Below are 20,894 nucleotides of genomic sequence, written 5' to 3'. Positions count from 1 at the left end.
GAAGAATGCAGCAGGCACCACTCGTGCGGCTCATGGTTTAGACAGCATGTTCAGTCACCATGCAATGCGCCCCACTGGTATCACCGGGGGGAATGCGGCCCCAGAGCACTCGGTAGCAGACGTTACTTATTAGGTCATTATTACTCACAGGGTGGTACACATATTTCTCGACGTGGCGAATTTAGAGATGAGACAACCCAAATCGGGTACCAAACTGAGCATGTTGCTTGATGTAGTCTACATGTATATGTTGGGGTATGGAATTAAAGAAAACTATATTTGGTAGATAACATGGTTAGAAAAAAGTCAGGTTACCCTCTCCAAAAAATGTATCTTTTAAAGTCTAAATGCGGTTGCCAGTACAAAACCAAAAATATCTATCCATCAGTGACCACAAGATGGCAGCATAATATTAACAATTATTTTGTTTTCTGCTTGAGGCTTGCCAGCATGTTTGTTTGTGGTAGTCTTTCTCTGAGAAGGGATTCTGCTTAATATGCTAGAGTGTGAGGCATTCAATTAGAAGCACGAAAACAAAAACAGAAGAAGGGTGCTACATTTTGCTCATGGCCCTTCAATGTAGTGACTGAAAAAACATACCGAAATGTAGAAAGAATTAAGTCATTTAGAAAAGAGAAACCGTTGACGCAGCGGTCCCAAAACCAGGACAAGGGTGTACGCGTGCTTGCGTGCATGCCCCCACAATGGAACAAGAGAGCCAGGGAAAGCACGCTGGTTTCTACTCGCCCTGCATTATCCTAAAATGAATATTCTCTCTCATGCACTGACAACATTTTGAAAACTCATTGCTTCAAAACAGTGTTTCTGGGCTTCTTGTTGCCATCTAACACTCAGGAGAAACAATACCAAACACTATCGATTTCAGCTCAGTTCATTCAGGAGGGCACCACAAGGGTGTGAGATGAAACAATACTTGCAATAAAATGTGCCAACAGCAACATCGCAAATGGAGGAGTGGAGGGAGGGTTCAAACTGGTTTATACCAATAACCCCACGAATTGCGGAGGGAGAACGAGTGAAATTAGTCGGCGTGACTTTCCCAGTGAGGTTTTAGGGGAATCTACAACCCAAGAAGAATTTGAAAAAGTAGATGCCATTTGTGTAATTTGCTGCACTATTTTACAAATGATTTTGTCGAAACCCCATAGCTTTTGCAGGTTGCTTGGCAGGCGCTGTCATGATAGCTTCACAGTCTGCTGGCCTGTCTTCAAACCCTCCTGGAAAGACTGGGAAAACATACCGCTGCGGGAAACGTTTGGGGAAATTAGGACATGTGTGTTTTAGCAATAATTTTTAAATTAATTGGCTAACATTCCGATATTTAAGAGGCAGTTTGAAAACCTTTTTTGGCGCATTTCATTTTTTTAAAATGTCTAAAATATTTCCTTACACGTGTTCTTCTCAGACTTGCGAATGCAGTGGAAGCTAGACTAGTATTCTTCGGAAATTCCATTTTTCGCATTTCCAAAAGAAGATCCATTTCATTGGACCACAGCCTTAACGATAAAGGGACACCCGCCCCATTTCTTGAAGCAAAAAGATGGCTGCAAGGGAAGTGAAGGAGAAGCAAACCTGTGTGGATGAATTGGCACGCAGGCAGATACGTAATTTCACCAAAATGCCAGGGGTAGCGGAAGTGGAACCACACGGCCCTTGGCCGCTGATGACATCACAGGAAGTGATGTCATTTGACCCCACCCCGATGTGACATCACGGGAAGTGGGGGAACACGTACTTTCACTCCTTGACAAAACAGGAAGTGGCATCACATAGCATTGTTTCTACAGTAGGAACAATATGGTTACGATATCACTGTAAAGTGATATACAGTTCATACAAGAAAGGATCACCATATGTATCGTTAATATCCCCCAACCTGTGTTGGTACTCATTTATCAACCTCAGCAGGATGAAAGGCTGAGTTGGACATGCAGGGAGTCGAACCTGAAACCTGTAGATCACACACACATTGCAACAGCGAGTGCTCAACCCACTGAGCTACCTTAACGGCTATAGCTATCAGATAACCAGCCACTCCAGAAACAAAGAGCCACATGTTGCTGGCAACAGCCCGGGAGCCTCAATTAAATAAAAAACAAAAGAAGTTTAAAAATAAAACATTTGTAGGGGTAGCAAGGGAGACCACAGGGGTCGCAAGGGAGACCTCAGGGGTCGAAGTGGCGACCCCTGGCAAACCCTAAATGACGTCCCTGCACGTAGGTCCAAAGATAAGGACCTCAAAAGAAGCCGCTTGGTGATCAGGAGCCAGTGAAGATGCTGAAGAGCCGTAGACATGTGAGCTCTGAAGGGGACCTTCGGAAGTACTCGGGCAGCTGAATTCTGTACCCGCTGCAGTCTCTTTGTGAGGTAACAGGGTGGGAGAATCCAAACACTATTGGGCTAGACCGGACGGGACGATAAAGAAGCATTCATCTCTGAGAGGTGTTGAGGAAAAACCAAAATGCATCTCAATATCTGCTGTGTTCTATCATTTGGATAAAGAATATTGGGAGAGTTACAGCTGGTGCCATTGAGACTTTATAATTTCAGCCGATCGTTCACAGCCACCTTGACCCTGAATGAGACCACTTGTTTGTCACGCAATAAGGATACGCTTTTGCATCCGTGACACGCGATGCATACGTTTTGTTGGACAAGTGTACTGTGCTACACACACCATACAATAGGGTATTGGCCACAGCTCTTTCTCGCCTTGCATTGTACAGCACAGTATGCAGTGTATCATGATTGTCATGTTCATATTGGCAATCGCTGACCAAACACCAAGCTGCAGTTCAAGGTGGGCGCTGGATAACAGCCGAAATTACACATCTCGATGCCACCTGTTTTAATCAGGCGAGCGGCTACATGTATGTATGTATTCATTTAATTTAATAGTCGCATCTCTGTTGGTCGAAGGAATTAGGCAGGAAATGTGCATTTCTACTGCTCTCATCCCTCTGAAATGGAAATGTGAACAGCCCTTGTGTTCGTAGGAACCTTTTCTTTGGGATTTTTTGCATAGAGCTTTAGCTTGAAGCGTGTTGCAGCCTGGACAGCACTTTGCACGGGCAGCATAAAGCTGTGCAGATGGGGGCACTGAACACCCTGGGACATTTCCCCAGGACTTTCTGTGGGATGTGAACACATGGTAGTTGCTCACTCAGGCAGATTCTATTCATCTCACTTCAGTTAAGGATATTTTGGGTTCAGAACCTGGCAGAATGCAAAACAATCAATTGAGGCTCTGCAATATATGTGGCTACATTTAAATGTTTGCTCTTAATGCAGTGCATGCTGGGATGTGTAGTTTGTGACAGATTTGTGCCCACAGTGAGTTTTTTGCTTGATCTCCCACTTTTTCAAAGCAATAATGGTCCATCCTTGTCATACTACTGCGGACCCTAAGCTGTGACCACTGCCTTCTCAATAGCTCTTGCCAGTGATATAACCTCCTTCCAACTCACTCTTGACTATTTTGTTTGCTCTATTTACCCACCCCTCACACTGACCTCAGGTTTCCTTCCCCCTGTTCCCTGCATCCACTCCTGCACCCTGGTATTGATACCAAACCAAAATCAGAGACAAACAAAAGTCCCTACAGCCAGACCAAACTCTGACCACCCCCATATTTAGTACCTGCCAAGCCAACCCTACCTATAAACCGTTCGCCTTCTCCCCGCTCACTACTCTTGAAGTAGAAGGAATTATAAACAACCTCAAGCCCTCCAACTGTCAAGGTGACCCTTGCCAGGCGCCTATCATCAAGGAAGCCTCTCACGACCTAGCCCCTTTGCCTTCATAAACGCCTCCTTCAAAACTGGAATAGTCCCTGACAACCTCAAGGACGCCTGGGTGATCCCACTACTTAAAAAACCATCTCTCGACCCCAACATACCAACCAACTTTAGACCGATCACCACAGTCCTGTTCCTGCTCAAGATCCTTGATCGTGCAGCATAACTGCAGGTCCAAGACTATCTTGAATCAAACAATCTCCTGGGGCTAAAACAATCAGGCTTCCGCCCTAAACATGGCACGGAAACAGCCCTGCTTGATCTGAAAACTCAGATGGAGACACAAAAGGACAACGGCAAATTAGCATTACTCCTTTTTCCTGGACCTCTCCGCGGCATTCGATCTGGTCATATACCAAATACTTTGCCAACATCTTAAACCAGCGGCTCAATTCTCAGACTCTGCCAATGCCTGGATTCACTCCTTCCTCAGCAATAGGTCCATGCGGGTCTTTTCACCCATAGCCTTTGCAGACCCATCTCCTATTCATTGCGGTGTCCCTCAAGGCTCATGTGTATCGCCCACGCTTTACAACGTGTTCACCAAACCCCTATTTGATGTGCTCTATTATCTGGGTGTCTCCTATACCAACTATGCGGATGACACCCAGATACTCATTCCCATCACTGGTGATTACACAGCCGATACCAAATCCTTGAATGATGTCTACCTGGTCATTCAGGCCTGGATGGCGCAACACGAACTATGCCTCAACGACGACAAGACAGAGCTCCTACTACTAGGATCAACTCAATGTCTCAACAAATTAGACCAAGCTTACAAGTCTTTCATCATTGACGGCAACAACATCAAGGTCTCGAAAGACACCAAAACACTAGGCGTCTATCTGGAACTTACCCTCTCCCTGAACAGACAAACAAATGCAGTAAGGTCGGCATCGGCATATACTTACAAACTTATCACCGCTTGCAGACCTTTTCTGAACCCACATAACTGCATTACCCTTGCAAGAACACTTATCATGTCCAAAATCGACTACTGCATGCCCTCTACTTGGGAACTAGCCAGTCTAACCTCAATAAACTGCAAACTATCAAAAATAATGCCATAAGGGCAGCTCTCAATATCCCTCTCATCATCATCATGGCCATCTCTTCTTACCACCCTCCTACCCACCACCATTCGCACTCTACCCTTCCTCCACACACCTCAAACCTACGTCCCAACCTCAACTATCCTCAAATCACTAAAACTTCCAATGCCTTTGATGTTGCCCTCTGGAACATCAGATCGATCTGCAACAAAACCGCATCAGTTTTTGATCTTTTTCTACATCTCAACCTCCAATTTCTCTATGTCAGTGAAACCTGGATCCCTCCCCACAACACCTCTGTCTCTGCTTCTCTTACCTCTTCCTCCTCCTCGTGTGAACATGATCCTCGTCCCTCTGGCCGCAGAGGTGGCTTAGGCCTTCTTTTTCATCCTCACTTTACCTTCTCTCCCTCTCTTGCTTCTCTACCTACATTTCTCTCCTTTGAATTTATATATAAAACTTAAATTCTCATCATTCTATTTCTTTCCTTATCATTTATTGCCCCCTGAAACTGTTGGGTCCTTCTTTGAGGATTTTGATCATCTTCTTATCCTCATTACCCCTAGCCCTGCTCCTTTACTTGTACTTGGAGACTTCAACCCCACCTCTCCTCTGTCTCTCTTACCTCTCCTCTCCTATCTATCCTTGACTCCTACCTTCTCTCCCCCCTCCCAATGCCTTCCACTCATCAATCTGGCTCAACTATTAACTTCATCATTAACTCCTCCTTTACTGCTTCTCCTATATCTACTCTACCCAACTATCTATATGACCATGGTCTGCTCTCATTTTCACTCTTCCCCCCTGCCCCTCCCCCCTCCTCCCTCCATCCTCCATCCTCTTTTTCTAGCGTGATCTTTGCAACTTCAACCCTTCTTTATTCCTCACATCCTGCTCTTCTTCCCTCCCCCCTCCCTATTCTCTTCACTCTCTTCCTCTGAAGCCTCTTCAACCCTCTCCTCCTCCCTCACTTCTACTCTCGATCTTCTCTACCCTAATTCCCTGATCCGCCCTTCTCGCCGACCTGCACAACCTTGGCTGTCTCATCACCTCTCCTCCATGCGCCACCTTCTCAGGCGCCTTGAACGACTATGGCTCAAACACCCCACCCCCTCTAACCAATCTGCATACTTCTCCCATCATACTCTCTATGACTCGTTCCTCAACTCCACCAAACTCTCCTATTTCTCTGACCTTCTCCAATATCAATCTTCTCACCCTCGCGGTATCTTTCAAACCCTATCCCATCTCCTCTCTCCTTCTACCCCTGATTCCTCTATCGCCTCTCCTCTTACTGCTTCTGATCTTGCCTCCTTCTTCTCCAACAAAGCACTCAATCTTCGCCAAACTATCCTGTCCTCTCCTTCTTACACTACTCCTCCTCCTCCGCCCCCTCCTTCTCCTCCCTCCTCCATGTCTTCATTTCTTCCAGTCACTCAATCTGTAGTTACCCTACTACTCTCCAAAACTCATCCTACGGCTTCTCCTTCTGACCCCATTCCTACCCCCCTCATTCCTAAAATCTACCCCCTCCTCATACCCTATCTCACCTTTTTCTTCAATACCTGCCTCATGTCTTCTACTTTTCCAGCTCCTTTCAAGCATGCAACTATTATTCCTATACTCAAAAAGCCTTCAGCTAACCCCCACCTTGCCTCCAACTATCATCCCATCTCTCTCCTACCCTTTCTCTCTAAACTTCTGGAACGCATTGTCTAATCTCAACTTTCTTCTTTCATCTCCAACCACTCTCTCCTGCCTGCCACTCAATCTGGTTTCCAGCCTCTACACTCCACTGAAACTGCCCTTACCTCTGTTCTCAACTCTCTCCTCTTTCCACACCAAACACTCCTCTATTCCTATTCTTCTCGACCTCTCTGCTGCTTTTGATACTGTTGATCATACTCTTCTGCTTAATTTTCTCTCCTCATTTGGCCTCAAAGACTCTGTCCTTCTATGGTTCTCTTCTTATCTCTCTAACCGTACCTTTGCCGTCTCCTGGGGCGGCTACACCTCTCCCACCCTTCCCCTCAACCATGGCGTTCCCCAAAGTTCTGTCCTTGGCCCCTTTCTCTTTTCGCTCTACACCCCCTTCTTAGCTCCCATCATTTCCTCCTTCGGAGTCTCACATCATTTCTATGCGGACAATACCCAGCTCTTTCTCTCCTTCTCCTCCTTCTCTCCTGACATCCATGAGAAGCTTTCTTCTTGCCTCTCTGCTATTAAATCTTGGATGTCCTCTCACTTCCTTACTCTCAATACCGATAAAACGGAAGTCCTTTTCTTTCCGGCATGCACTCACCCTCCTCCTTCTCCTCCCTCCAACCTCTCCTTCTCTCCCCATGCGCGTAACCTTGTTCTTTATCTTGACCCCCTCCAGTCCCTTTCTCACCATATTTCTCTTACTGCTAGATCTTGCTGCTTTCACCTCTACAACATCCGTAAAAGGTGATCCTTCCTAACCTTTCACGCTACCAAACTTTTAATCTCCTCACTCATCTTCTCTAGACTCTTCTACTGCTCTACTCTTTTATTTGGACTCCCCTCCTCTCACCTCTCCCCACTCACGTCTATCTACCACTCTGCCATTTGCTCCCTCTACCTTCTCTCTCCCTATGACTCCATCTCCTCTTCTCTCTCCTCCCTAGGTTGGCTCCCATTTCATTCCCAGCTCAATTTCAATTTCCTCTGTCACGTATTGAAATCCCTCCATGGTCTTGCCCCCCCACATCTTTCCGCCCTCCTCCCTTTCAACACTCCTTCTGGTTCTCTCCTCTCTTCCAATCTCTACCTACTCTCCTCTCCACCTCCACCCTGTGCCCCTTCTCGCTTCCGCTCTTTACAACTCCTTGCCCCTTACCTGGAACCACCTTCCTCTTTCCATCGGCTCTACTTCCTCCTTCACTTACTTTCGTACCTCCCTAAAATCCTATCTCTTTCATTCACCTCCTTAAAACCCTTTGCTTCCTCTTACTTGTTTTAGTATTCTATCCAACCCCTCCTTTTCCTTTCCTACTTCCCCTCCCCCTCTTTCACTCTCCTTTCTCTCCACTCTCCCCTTCCCTATATACTGTATGTTTCTCACCCTCCTCTATTCCTTCCTTCTCCCTACTCCCTCTGCCTCCTCTCATACTTCTACTCTCACCTTTCTTCCCACCCACTATCTCCTCTCTCTCCTTAACCCCTCCCTTCTCTTCTTCCCATTCCATAATGTAAATTGTTTTTTGTACTGCTTTCTGGTTCAATTCAGTTGTTATATAATGCTTTCTGTATATTGTTGGTTCCTCTTGTAAAGCGTTTTGGATTAAAACGCTATATAAATGAAATAAATACAAATAGTGTGAAATTGATCAGAACCTAGAAGGGCTTGTTTTTTTCGCCACACAAATTGCCTGATAATCTGTGATGTTACCAAATAAAAGTGGATTGCCCACATTAAGGCCTTGGTGTTGACCAGGGTAGTCATTGAGGGCCTCCTTTTACAGACAAGAATACTGTTGCCCTCAAAATGTTTAACCGAATGGCGTTCAGGAGGAAACGACATTACATCAGTAATGCTTTGGCAAAGGATCCTGTGAAGATACATGTTTGAGGTAGAATCTCCAAGAAGGATCTAGGGCCTGTATAATTTTTTGGGGATAGTGGGCACTGCCTTTTTAAAAGAAACATTGTAATGCGAGGACTCTTGCTTTATTTACAGTGCCAATACCCTGCAGAGACATACAAACTATGGGTCTTTCGGGTTAACCCTTGCCCCACGTACTTAGCAGCAGTTGCACAAATACTCTGCCCGAATCTCCGGAATTAAACCTGCTCAAGATGGTATGGCCTCAACTCAAAGGGTATCTGAAGCATGTGCCTAAACCCATGAGTAAAGTGGACATAAATGCCAGGATCACTGAGTTTTGGTTCATGCTACCAACATCTGATACTAGCCTGTGGACTATAGACCACATCACAAAGGTCCTCCCCATCGTGCTTGAGAAGAATGGTGGAGCAACAAACATGTCAATGGATTAGTGCTTTAGGTTTATAGAACAGGTGGTGCGAATCTAGAGTACTGTACATGTACCTGCACTGTCATCTCATTTAACATGTTGCTGTTGATTCCCCAAATAAAAGAAATAAATGCAATGAATAAATAGTATTGATACCTCATTTTCCAAATGTTACTGCATCAACAAATGTGCATCACTGAAGAAACTGTACATCATTGATTCTAATTATACACAGAGCTTATCAGAAATCTAGGGAGGTTTAAATGAGTCACGAAAAAAACATTATTTGGAGATATGACCTAAGGAGTATCGCGCATAGCCTATGAAGTGTAATAATACATTGTAATATTCACATTTCACTGTTTACCAGGGAGAGGGCCATGACTCAATAGAGGTGCTGCTAATTTAAGAGTCAAAAGACAGTTCAGTTTTTGCATTGCTCTATACAGTTACAGTAAATGGCCCCTAAAAGTCAGCCTCTCACACAAGCGAAGAGGGGGAAAAAGGCATTTCTTGGTTCTAAGAGTGGAAAATGCTCACATGCTTCTTGCACCTGACATATATTTTCACACAATGGCTATCAAAAAGCATTAATAAAAAATATGCATCATTCAATTTTGTATGCATTTTCACACAGGGGTAAGCTGCTGGTGGTGATTTGGAAATCAGATGAACTTTGTACATGGACACAACCACTCACTCACTCCATCTTAATTCGGCCCAACTCCAGCTAAATGCCATAAGAGACTCCTATGGGAATACCAAATAAGAATAAAATGGCCTCATCCCAGAAACATCAATGATAAAATCAGAGAGACCAACCACTGATTGACTACATGATCAGGTGACGAGAGTGTGTGACATAACTTCTGGTTTGTGGCATCACTTCCTGACTGTGACATTACTTCCTGTGGTCATCTTGGATGGGTAGCATCACTTCCTGTGGCCATCTTGGATTGATGACATCACTTCCTCTGGAAATCTTGGATGATTGCCATCACTTCCTGTGGCAATTCTGGATCAGTGACATCACTTCCGGTGGCCATTTTGAGTCACAGATCCAGGATCGCCAAAGGAAGTGATGTTACAATAAAACAGTGAAGCCACAAACCAGAAGTGATGACACACGTTCTCGACACCTGATCGCCTAGTCCATCAGTGGTTAGTCTCCCTGATTTTGTCCCTGTTGTTGCTGGAATGAGATGATTACTTCCTGATTGGTTTTCCAATAGGAATCTCTTGTGGCCTTCAGCTGGGGAGTGGGCTGGCCCAAGATGGCCGCAGGAAGCGATGTCACCGATCCAAGATGGGCACAGGAAGTGATGTCATTGATCCAAGATGGCCACAGGAACTTATGACATTAATCCAAGATAGCTGCAGAAAGTGATGTCACTTTTCTAAGATGGCTACAGGAAGTGATGTTACAGACCAAAAGTGAAGCCACTAACCAGAAGTGATGACACATGCTCTCATCACCTTTGATGATCAGTCAAAAATGCCATGCCACAGTAAATAAATATTTCCAGAGTGGATCACAAATGTTGACTTTTACCATGTAGGAACAGTCATTATGTTGCCTTCATTACTGATGCCCACAAAGTAAAATGGCATGCCCCATTAAAGGAACATGTCCAGACTGGACCCACCAATGTGGGCCAATATCTCATAATAATACTCAGTGTACTAACTTCAACCTTGAAGCCCAGTAAAAAATTCCATATAGTAAAATAAAATATGTCCAGACTGGACCCATGAATGTGGACCAGTACCGCATAGCAATACTCATCATGCTGGCTTTACCCTTGATGCTGAGTAAAAAATGCCATACCACAGTGAAGATTTGTCCAGACTGAAACCACCAATGTGGGGAAGTATCATTTAGGAGCACTCATCATACGGCCTACCCCTTGATTCCCAGTAAAGAAAAATGCCATGCCACAGAAAAGAAACATGTCCGTGGTGAACCCACCAATTGGGCCAGTACCATATAGGAACACACATTATTTTGCAATCACCTTTGCTACTCAGTAAAAAATGCCATGTCCCAGCAAAAGAAAATATCAAGACTGGTCCCACTAAGGTGGGCTAAAACCATATAGATTAATTAATCATGCTACCTTAAAACTCTATGCTCAATAGAAAAATGCCATACCACAGTACAATATGTCCAGACTGAACCAACACATTTGAGTACCACTTAGAAACACTCCTTAAACTGCCTTCCCCTCTACGTGGCATTTTTTTTTACTGTGCATCAACTTGATGCCCAGTAACTTGATGCCCAGTAACACATGCCATGGCACAGTAACCACTGTTGTCCATTCCCCAGCCACAAGCCCCTCCCCCAATCAGAATCCTCCTACCAGGGCACGGCATACACGCATCAACATTCACACACACACACACACACACACACACTAGAATCCATCCAACATTCATTCTTCATTCACTCCCATATTCACAAACACGCATCAGCATTCAGAAACCATTCATTCTTCATTCACTGGGCCTCATTACGACCGAGGCGTTAATGGGTTAACGGCGCCGTAAAAGGCTGCGGCGCCGTTAACCTATTAGCGCCTAATTACGAGGTCCCTTTGCGGGACCCGACCTTAACACCAGCCGTTAAAGTAGGGACCCGCAAAGGGACCTTGGTGCTAATTACGGTGCTGCAATTTGCGGCACCGTACTTAGCGCCTTCCCCATTCCCATTGAGCCCTATGGGGCAAAAATGGGAATGGGCAAGGGCCATGGAGGAAGGGGGAATTACCGCCCCGCCAACCTTGTAATGGGGTGGTAATTCCCCCTTTCTCCATGGCGGAGTCGGTAATTTACCGGCATGGACCATGGTGCTAATAGCACCATGGTCTTCCGCCCGGGTCGTAATGAGGCCCACTGTCACATTCACGAATACTGCACACCCGTACAGAATTCATAGGCTCTATACACTCTCATTCCTGCACCCTCTTATAAACACAAATTCTTGAATATACGCACACACAAATACATTTTTTTATTTACTTACCTGCTGCCCTGCTCAGCTTCGCACTGCTTTCTATGAAGACCCACCAGCTCCTGCACAGCATACGACTAGAACCAGGAAGCATAAAATGCTTCTTGGCTCCCGCATATGTGCAGTGAAGCTGGACCACCTCCATCTCAATGCTCCTTCAGTGAGTGCTCAGAGTTTACATTGGACTGGCTCGGTTCCTCTGTAATGGGCCATGGTATTGGCAGGTTGGCGCCTCATCGCCCACAATGGACGAGCCACCACTGATGATTCAGTTCTTACACAGCTGCAAATGATAACCTTTAAATCGTGTGAGTAGAACGGTGAGGATAGTTCTACTCAGATGAAGAGGCAGGCCAGACTTGTTGTCAATGCCATCAAAGTTGAGCCACTTGTACCAGTTGACCCACTTGTACCATTGCTGATAATGCTTCAATGTTAACAAATGTTTGAGCAGTATCCATGTCATATTACCTGGGCAGTGGTTGAACTTATCATTAATCATTCAGTCATTCTCAACTGAAATGACTTTCAGGGGGAAGACCAGCAACACCGTACCACCATTCTTCTTCCATTAAATCATGCATAGGAGCTGGTTGGGGCAGAGAGTTTTCAGGATCAGACATGGCATGGTGGATGAAGGCAAAGGTCCTTTGGGAGGCATGGAGGTGGGCGAGCCTGATCTGGGAATCATTGTGGAATAAGTGGGGGTACCATGGTGGGCAAGGGTGAGCTGTGGTCTGCTGATGAGATAGGGTACGAAGGGGATCTTAATGTGGGGACAGAGTTACAGTCAGCATCACCCCTATCATGTTGTGGGGCTAAATACAAGTGTAGGAGATTGCAGCCCCCCATGCTCTGTACCATCATATCTAGATGGTCTTTTAGTGTGTGCCCTTGACTTCTAGGAATTGCAGACTTACTCTTGATCTCTGCCAACTCTGAAGCCAGCTGCCACATGTGTCAGTCGGGGACAGGCACGGGAATACCCTAGGTAGATAAGGCAGGGCTATTAACCATTACGATGTTCTGAAACAAACCATAGATAAGGAGAATTTAAGCATAATGTAGAACAAGGATACATTCCAGACAAAACTGCATTCTCCAAATATCCATATTGTCTATGTTATTGCCAGTATTGTGTAAATATTCTTCTATGTGCAACTAACTCACCTATTTCCTAACCCTTTGTCCACTTCCACTTGTATCAGTGTCATTAACTCGCCTAGATACTTTTTTGTTTTCTTCTGCTGCCAGGCACCGCTGATTGGTGCACACTTTTCCTGCACTCTCCTTTGCTTTGATCATACCATCAAGCTCATCATACAGTACCTCAAATCGAGATTGCCTTAATTACATTGCATAACGCAATGTCAGTCAACATCAATTCTGACAATTCTTTCTGTATTTTATTTTTTATTTTATTGTTTAAAGCACAGACCTAGCCCAAGAGCAGTGGAGCGCTTTACAGGGTGTGGGTAGCCAGTATTTGTATGGGCATCTTTTAATAGTAGCACAGTGATGTGAATTGCGTTCTGCTCATAAATCTGTGTGCTCATCAGAATACTCCAACTTTTACTATCCCCTAACCTCAGATGAAGTATCCATTACCCACTTTCACAACTCTTTTTGGCCTCAGATAAATTGTTTTGAAGTACACAGCTGCACTGTACTGTACCTTTAGCAGAATCCTTGATGTAGTCAACTGACACACCATGCTCTAGATTGTGTCCTCCATCTTAATTCGGCTTCTGGGTACACGCCTGTTGCATGGGACTTTCAGGTTGGAACTTGAGAGATTCTTGAGGGAAGATACAATGAGACAAAATTCAGTAACTTGTGCAACCATCTGCAACTACAATTTTCAGCATCCAATTTTCTACATTGCATCAGGAGAAGGCTTCCAAGGCCCTGTGAGGGGTCAGAAATGTGAGGCAGACAACTTGATGAAGGTTTTACCCAAGAAGTCATTTTACTAACTTAAAAGGGTGTGATAAACACTTTGCCTTCCCTAACCTACCATGGGTTTCTCTGCCTATGGAACTAAGACTAAAGGAAAACACTAATACACAACAATATCTGTCCCTCACACTTATACATAGAATAAAAGCATTTCCGATATTCATATGGCTGTTCAAACACAACAAAATCATTATTAGAACCACATTTTCTTGTAACCCGGGTCGGATACCCTTAGCCACGATCTAAGCAGAATTTCCAAATAAACGTTCCAATGAATAAAGTTCACTCCAATAATCAAGTTCCACTTCAAAAGGTAGCACACAAAGGTTTCTCTCAATAGCCAAGTTCTGTTTCCAGCACAAAGTTCCTTCACTTTTGGAGGGTTTCACTTGGCATCGTGAGTGTCTTAAAATCAAACAAAGTTCAACACACTTCAACATAAAGTTTTGTCTTCACTCTTCCAATAAATATTACAATATGACACAATAATATTTTCGTCAGGATGGTGTTACCACAGTTCATCAAACACATTAGTGGCCTTTCCACTTTCTTTGCACAACAACCTTCCACTACAATGTAGTACTTCAATGGCTTCTTTCTGGTTCACTAACCTGCCAGGACTACCACTAACAATCCCTTTCCTGGTGTACTCTCCTGCCAGGAAGAATCTCCTCAGACCTCTACTATCCACTAGCAGCTGCCTCATATTAGCCAGAGCACTCATACAGTCTAAACTTGACTACTGCAACGGCCTATATGCAGGCGCAAACAAATCCATAATTAACACATTGCAGGTCCTCCAAAACAACGCACTCCGAGATGCTCTTAATATTCCCATGAGAGAACATATTTCTGCTGTCAGAAAATCGTGTAAATGGCTCTCCATCCAACACAAATTTGACTTAAAAACCTTATGTCTCACCTACAAAGCCCTGAATCACCTTGCCCCACCTTATCTAACCAATAAATTCACCTTGAAACCTAATACCAGAATCACCAGATCCACCAACACACTATGCCTGGTGGTGCCCAAATACACCCTAAAACGAGCCAGCGGAACCAGCTTCCTGGTTCTAGCCACCCAACTGTGGAATACACTTCCACTGGACATCAAATCCATCTCTACCTTTCAACCATTCAGAACCAAGGTTATCACCTGGCTACTGAATAAAAACTAACCCCACCACAGGTGACTCAGGACACCTTACACACTGACCCCTCCCAGCTCTCATTCACCACCACCTTGTGTCTGGGGGCACTAGCCTCTGTATCATTCTTGTGCACATATTATTGCCAATGTATATCTCCTATGCAAAAAAAGGGTAACTGTATAAAAACGGTATTTTGTAAATTGTATAACTCCTTATAACTATCCTAAATGTATTACCTGTATTCTGCAACCATATTCTTGAGCGCCCATATACCCCTGGGTCTGGAGCGCTTAACAAATAAAATAAACAAACAAACAGACAAACACACACTAATACAAATATTCTGCAGTGTGGTCGTATTCAAACATCAATAAAGTCTTTGACTTGCAATAATAGTAACATTCACAGCTACTTTCTTAAGGATACAATACCCATTGATGATGTTTGTTCCACTGATTGATCACATGCAATTCAGGTTGTGTTCCTCTCCTCCATAGCACTCTCTACAAGCAGGGCCACCTTCCTGCTATCTTTGTGTTTCCACTATCACACCAGGTAATGTCTGGTAATATCTTTCATTCAAGTTTCTCTCTCTAAGAAAGCTGTTTTCTCTTTTATTTTCAATGGCCTTTCTTTAGCTTGGGCAATGCTGGTTTATATTGGACTCAAATGTTGGCTCCTCTTTACTTTGGCAATGTTGGTTACAGTTTTGGTTTAATATTGCCCCCTTTTTACTTTGTCAATGATGGTTACACTTTGAATTCAATATTGTTCCCTTTTTGCTTGGGTAAAAGTTATTATTACCTTTCTTAAATATTGTCCTCTCTTTACTTGGGTAATGATAGTTATTCAGTTTCTCTTCTCGTTTCCTCTTTACATAAGTTTTGGACCACAAAAACCTCCTTTCATTAGTTTGGTTTTCAAAAGCTTTATATGCGGTTAGCAGTTTACAGCAGAGTGCCCTGGGGTCACCTTTCAGAGGCCAACTCACTGGTCTTTCCCTGCATGCCTGCATGCCTGTGTGCCCCGCTGCCACTGCCACTTCTTCTCTGTTCTTCGGGTTTCTCGAGTTTTTGGCAGCCCCGGTCGCCGTCCCATGTATCGTGCCTCTCTGAACTGGAGCCTACATTGCTGCTTTAGCTTTTCGGTACTCACCAGCCACCAGAGCCAGGCACATGAAGCGGAGAGAGCTTCTCTCCCACGGGTAATCTGCAACAGCAGCGCTTTGAACTGTGCAACCTCTGCAACTCAGGCTTCTACTTCTCACAACCCTCCCAGCACCATTAACCATCAATGACACAGCCATGGTCTTAGCGTCCTAGGCTCTCTGCCCTTGCTGCATACACGGCCACTGATAATGTTTTCCTCTACTACTACAACTTCCCTTCACCTGCACCTGAGGGGGATTTAAATAATCAAAATTCCTGTTCAGGTGTAGGTTGTCAGGAACACTAGACTACCTACTGCAGTTTTGTGCCTCTGACCTCCTCTTTCTCGTCCCAGTACCTATGACATTATAGGACTTGAAGTCGGCCATGGTTTTCCTACTTCTTTTTATCATATATTTCGGTATGTCTTACAAGACATACCTCTAGATAAAGGTCTTAAAGACATTAATGACTGTTTCTTGTTTTCACAGTTTAAACAAAAGGAAAGAGCACATTTGTCAGAAGGCAGGGTATTGATGTTCTGATTCTAATGACCATAAAGGATTTAATGACCAACATTTTGGATACCTTCAGGAAAGGGGGTCTGACTCTGATAACAAGCCATTAGGTATTCTGGCATCATGGAAATCTAACCCTCCGAAGATGATGAATACTATGTATCTTCTAACAAAGCACTCCTATTCTCTTGGTGGCCTTCTCCTCCAAGGTGATCCACCCGGCTAATACTACCGCCAGGGTTAGAATCAGGTAGCGGTTGCCTTCCCCATGCCACCTGGGAGGCCACTTTAGGCAGGGATTCTGTGGGCGCTCCGCTGGATTCACCACATATCCTTCCCCTAAAGATCTGACCTCCCGGTCCAGATTCCCTTCCTACTTCCAAACCATCAGCCTTCCCCACATTCAAGAGGGTTCCTGTGTTTCCCAATTCCAATCTGGATCCTCTGAGCATTTTTCCTCTTGTACTCAAGAATGTTGGGGGAATAAGATAAAAAACAAAGGTCTATTTGCGTTCTTTTGTAATATTTCAAAACTTGGAAAATCTGCTCCAATAATTATTCCCTAAGGTAAACCTTGAATGATAGCCACGTTTCTTATCGTAGTCTTTCCTTGAATTCCAATATTGACTGGGGCTCTATGATAAACTTCCTGATCCCCATGTACACATGTTACTTTGATTGGATGTACCTTTCTATGATTTTTAAAAGTAATTAAATGAGATCGTATAGAGGTCTGTATACTCCCTGAATTTATCAAAGCTTTAACTCGATCTTGTATCTTAAAGCTTTCATTACCAAGAAACTAATTATTAATGCTTTCCATTTCACATCTATCCTCCTCTTCTTTCCATTCATCTCCCATCATATATACCAATTTCCATAGGATCCTCTCTTTTGTTTGAAGGACACTGTCTAGCTAAATTACCAGATTGAGCACAGGAGAAGCATCATACTATGGTAGCTGTTTGGCCTCAGGTAACCTTAAATTTAGATTCATTCTTTTCTTTAGAGAAATGAGTTCTTCTGGCCCAACCTGTATTTTCTTTAATTATTAATTTGGGAGGATTTCCTTGGCTCTTATTCCTATTTACTATATAAGGAGGGTGATATGTGCTTTTTGGTTCCCTTTTCATCTCTTTGCACTTTTTAAGATTTCTTACATGGTAATTAGCCTCCATAAAATGTTGGGCTGTCTCGACGACCAAGGCTAAATTAGGTGTGTTCAGTTGTAATATGGCTCTTTGCAAATATGGGGGAACTGAATTTATAAATTGTGCTACAGTCAAGATTTCTAGGATTTCCTCTAAGGGTTTCTTTCCAAACTATAAAGATAACATATTTTGAATCTGATCTGATAATTGTATGGGAATTTAATCAGGATTCAGCTTAATGGCTCTAAGCTTTTGTTTATAAAAATGTTCAGTCTGCCTTACCTTCTTTAATAGAGCTTCTTTAATTTCAACAAAAGGGGTTGTTCCTTCTGGGTTTAAGAGATGATAGGAGTTTTGAATTTCTCCTTTCAGCAAAGTTGCCAAATAACAAGCTTTTAGTTCTGGGCTGCAGTTTAAATGATGGGCTAAATTAAGAAAAAGATCCCCAAATATTCCCTCTCCCTATAGGGTTGTAATATGCCCTGTGGTACTATAGATCTTTGGGAGGTAGCAGCTATTCTGTTCAATCCTTCCTGAAATCTTGCTTCCACCTGGATTTGATGTTCCATGAACCTGCCCAATAGAGTATCTAAAGTGGCAATTGTGACGTTCTCTGAATATGTTTCAGTCTCCCCCGTTTGATCTATGTCTTGCTCGTTCAAATTCTTCACTTTATTTTGATTCAGAGAGAGGGTTCACTTTTATTGGTTCATAAGTTTCTGTCAATTTGGTTGGAACTTGTATGGTTTAGTGAGGCTGGGTTTCATATTTAGACAGGAACATAAAAAACCTGGTCTGGTTGTGAGTATTAAAGTAATCTTACTATATGCTTTCAAATTATAATCTGTCACCCTTTTCAAGTTTGACAAAGGTTTTTGATGGAAAAAAAGTGTTTGCTCGCTTAGGGGTGTGCAGTAGCACTTGGAGCATTCCAAGTGCCAGATGGGATTACCAATAAACGATCTCAAACCCGAATAACCGGACAGACTCAAACAATATGGCAGAAAACTACTTTATTATCAGCTCAATAAAGTAGGAAAACCTGGTGAACAAACAGATTGCAGATCACACACTCTCAAATACATTTTGGTTACACAAGAACTTTATACCTCAATGTGAGTCAGCTATGATGTCATCATACATGGCAAACAGTAAAACCCTATCGAAAGGAGGGATTGGTTGAAGGAACGTAAATCCCTAAAGCTTATTTAGGTGCTACTAACATTATTGGCTTCCCCTTATCTAGAAGCCATGCCTTGAACTACCTCTAACTACGTATAATACAGATAATAGCAGGATAGCAACAGCAGATTGGCTTCAGCAACAATGTATGGTCCATCCCTGCATGGGCCCTTAAGATTGGTTGGCATTCTTTCCCAACCTTGGACATTCGGCTCGTTAGCAGCATGTAAGCAAAACGAAACCCAGGTGCGGGTAACAACGTCAGACAACTTCCCACTTGGCCAATTAGCCTATTATCGCTCATCAGTTAGGCCCTAAGCCAAGGCTTTGTCTTTGTATTTGGATTGCTGACTGTTCTCTTCCTCTGAACTTTAAGGGGAGTGAAGGTACATTGCTATCTTCGTCTTGAGCTTAATGAATAGGCCTTGTTTTCTGGTGTTGCACCACGTGTGAGGAGACCATTATTCTGTCCACCCTGTCCTTCTATTTAGTGCTATTTAAACCAATTATACTAGGTGCTATTACTCCTCTTGGCCTCTGGAGACTTGGTTGTTCTGTTTTGCATATGCTTTCGGCATGTTTGATTGTTCAATACTTGGCAAATGTTTACTCTGTTACCTAATCTAAAAGGAATTTGTCTTATATACATGGCTTATACACTTTGACTGCTTTTGTACCTTGAAATTGCTTCTTGCTGCGGCATCCTTGATCCTTGACCAAACAAACATTCTTTGTTCTTACATTAATTTGTATTTCTGTGCCTATCAGCTCTGCAGCTTTGATCTCTTTCATTGGGGTTTTTAGCTGACTATTATACGAAACCAACATCCATCTTCTCATCATGCCTGTGATTTTCTACTGAAGCAAGCTTCTATATATCTCATCTGTCTTGTGTTTCTGCATATGTACATCTACTGCATCTCTTCTCACTTATCTTCTCAGTATATATGATTTCTTCATATTTGCATAAATGTTCACATTGTTACTTGAGTCACATCTTCAGTCTATAAGTATTTACATATCGTTTCAGTGTGTCCTTGTCTCTTTTCTTCATGACGTCACTTTACACTCATCCAATTTCACCTATAGCTGTTCTATGTTCAATGGTGTCTCCAGGCATCCTTCTACCACCTCAGTATGAGGGTACATTTGATACAGTTGTCCGAGTACATAACATCCCTCATATCTTCGATGCAGCATTGGGATGATACCAGGTGTCATGCACAGTGCTTTCTTGCAGTTCTTCCAAAATGGTGCACGGTTGATGTATACATCTACTTCTCTATATTCCCCCCTCTGGTTGAGTGCTCAAATACCTCCTCAATCCTCTTCACTTTCTCGTTACACTGTGGTTTCTTCTGAATCTATATCTTTCTCATCCCCCTCAGATCACTTGCATTCTTTAAGTGCTCATCCACACTCCAGGTCATATGGCAACACTCCCCAGTCGGTTGACAGAATACCCAAAGTCACACAAAGTTCTTATGATCCTTGGGATAACTTTGTTCTCTGGGGGTGCCAGAGGACCTTCTTTCAGGTGCTCACAAAGATGCTTTTAGTCTGTGTGTGCTCATCAGGTACAGTATTCACATTTATCATTATCTTCATCCCAAAAGCTTTCTTTGCTGTCTTCTTGCACTGCTCTATGATTATTCTTACAAGACAGAATCCCAGCAATACTAACACTAGTATTGTTCCAAGCAGCTTGAAAGTATTCACCGACTGGGTTGGTATCCACAAGAACAAGAACAAAAACCAGTCTTCATCTTCAGTCTCATCCACTTCTTCCTCCATTTTCGTGTGCAGGGTTGACAACATAATTATTGTCTTTGTCATGGTTCTATTTTCTTCATCATGGGCAGGTTTGTACATACAGCAAGAAGGCCCAATCTTGGCACATA

The sequence above is a fragment of the Ambystoma mexicanum genome, chromosome 5p (assembly GCF_040938575.1).
Source record: "Ambystoma mexicanum isolate Mex_15411 chromosome 5p, UKY_AmexF1_1, whole genome shotgun sequence".
In the NCBI taxonomy this organism is placed as follows: domain Eukaryota; kingdom Metazoa; phylum Chordata; class Amphibia; order Caudata; family Ambystomatidae; genus Ambystoma; species Ambystoma mexicanum.
This window is presented reverse-complemented; position numbering follows the sequence as displayed.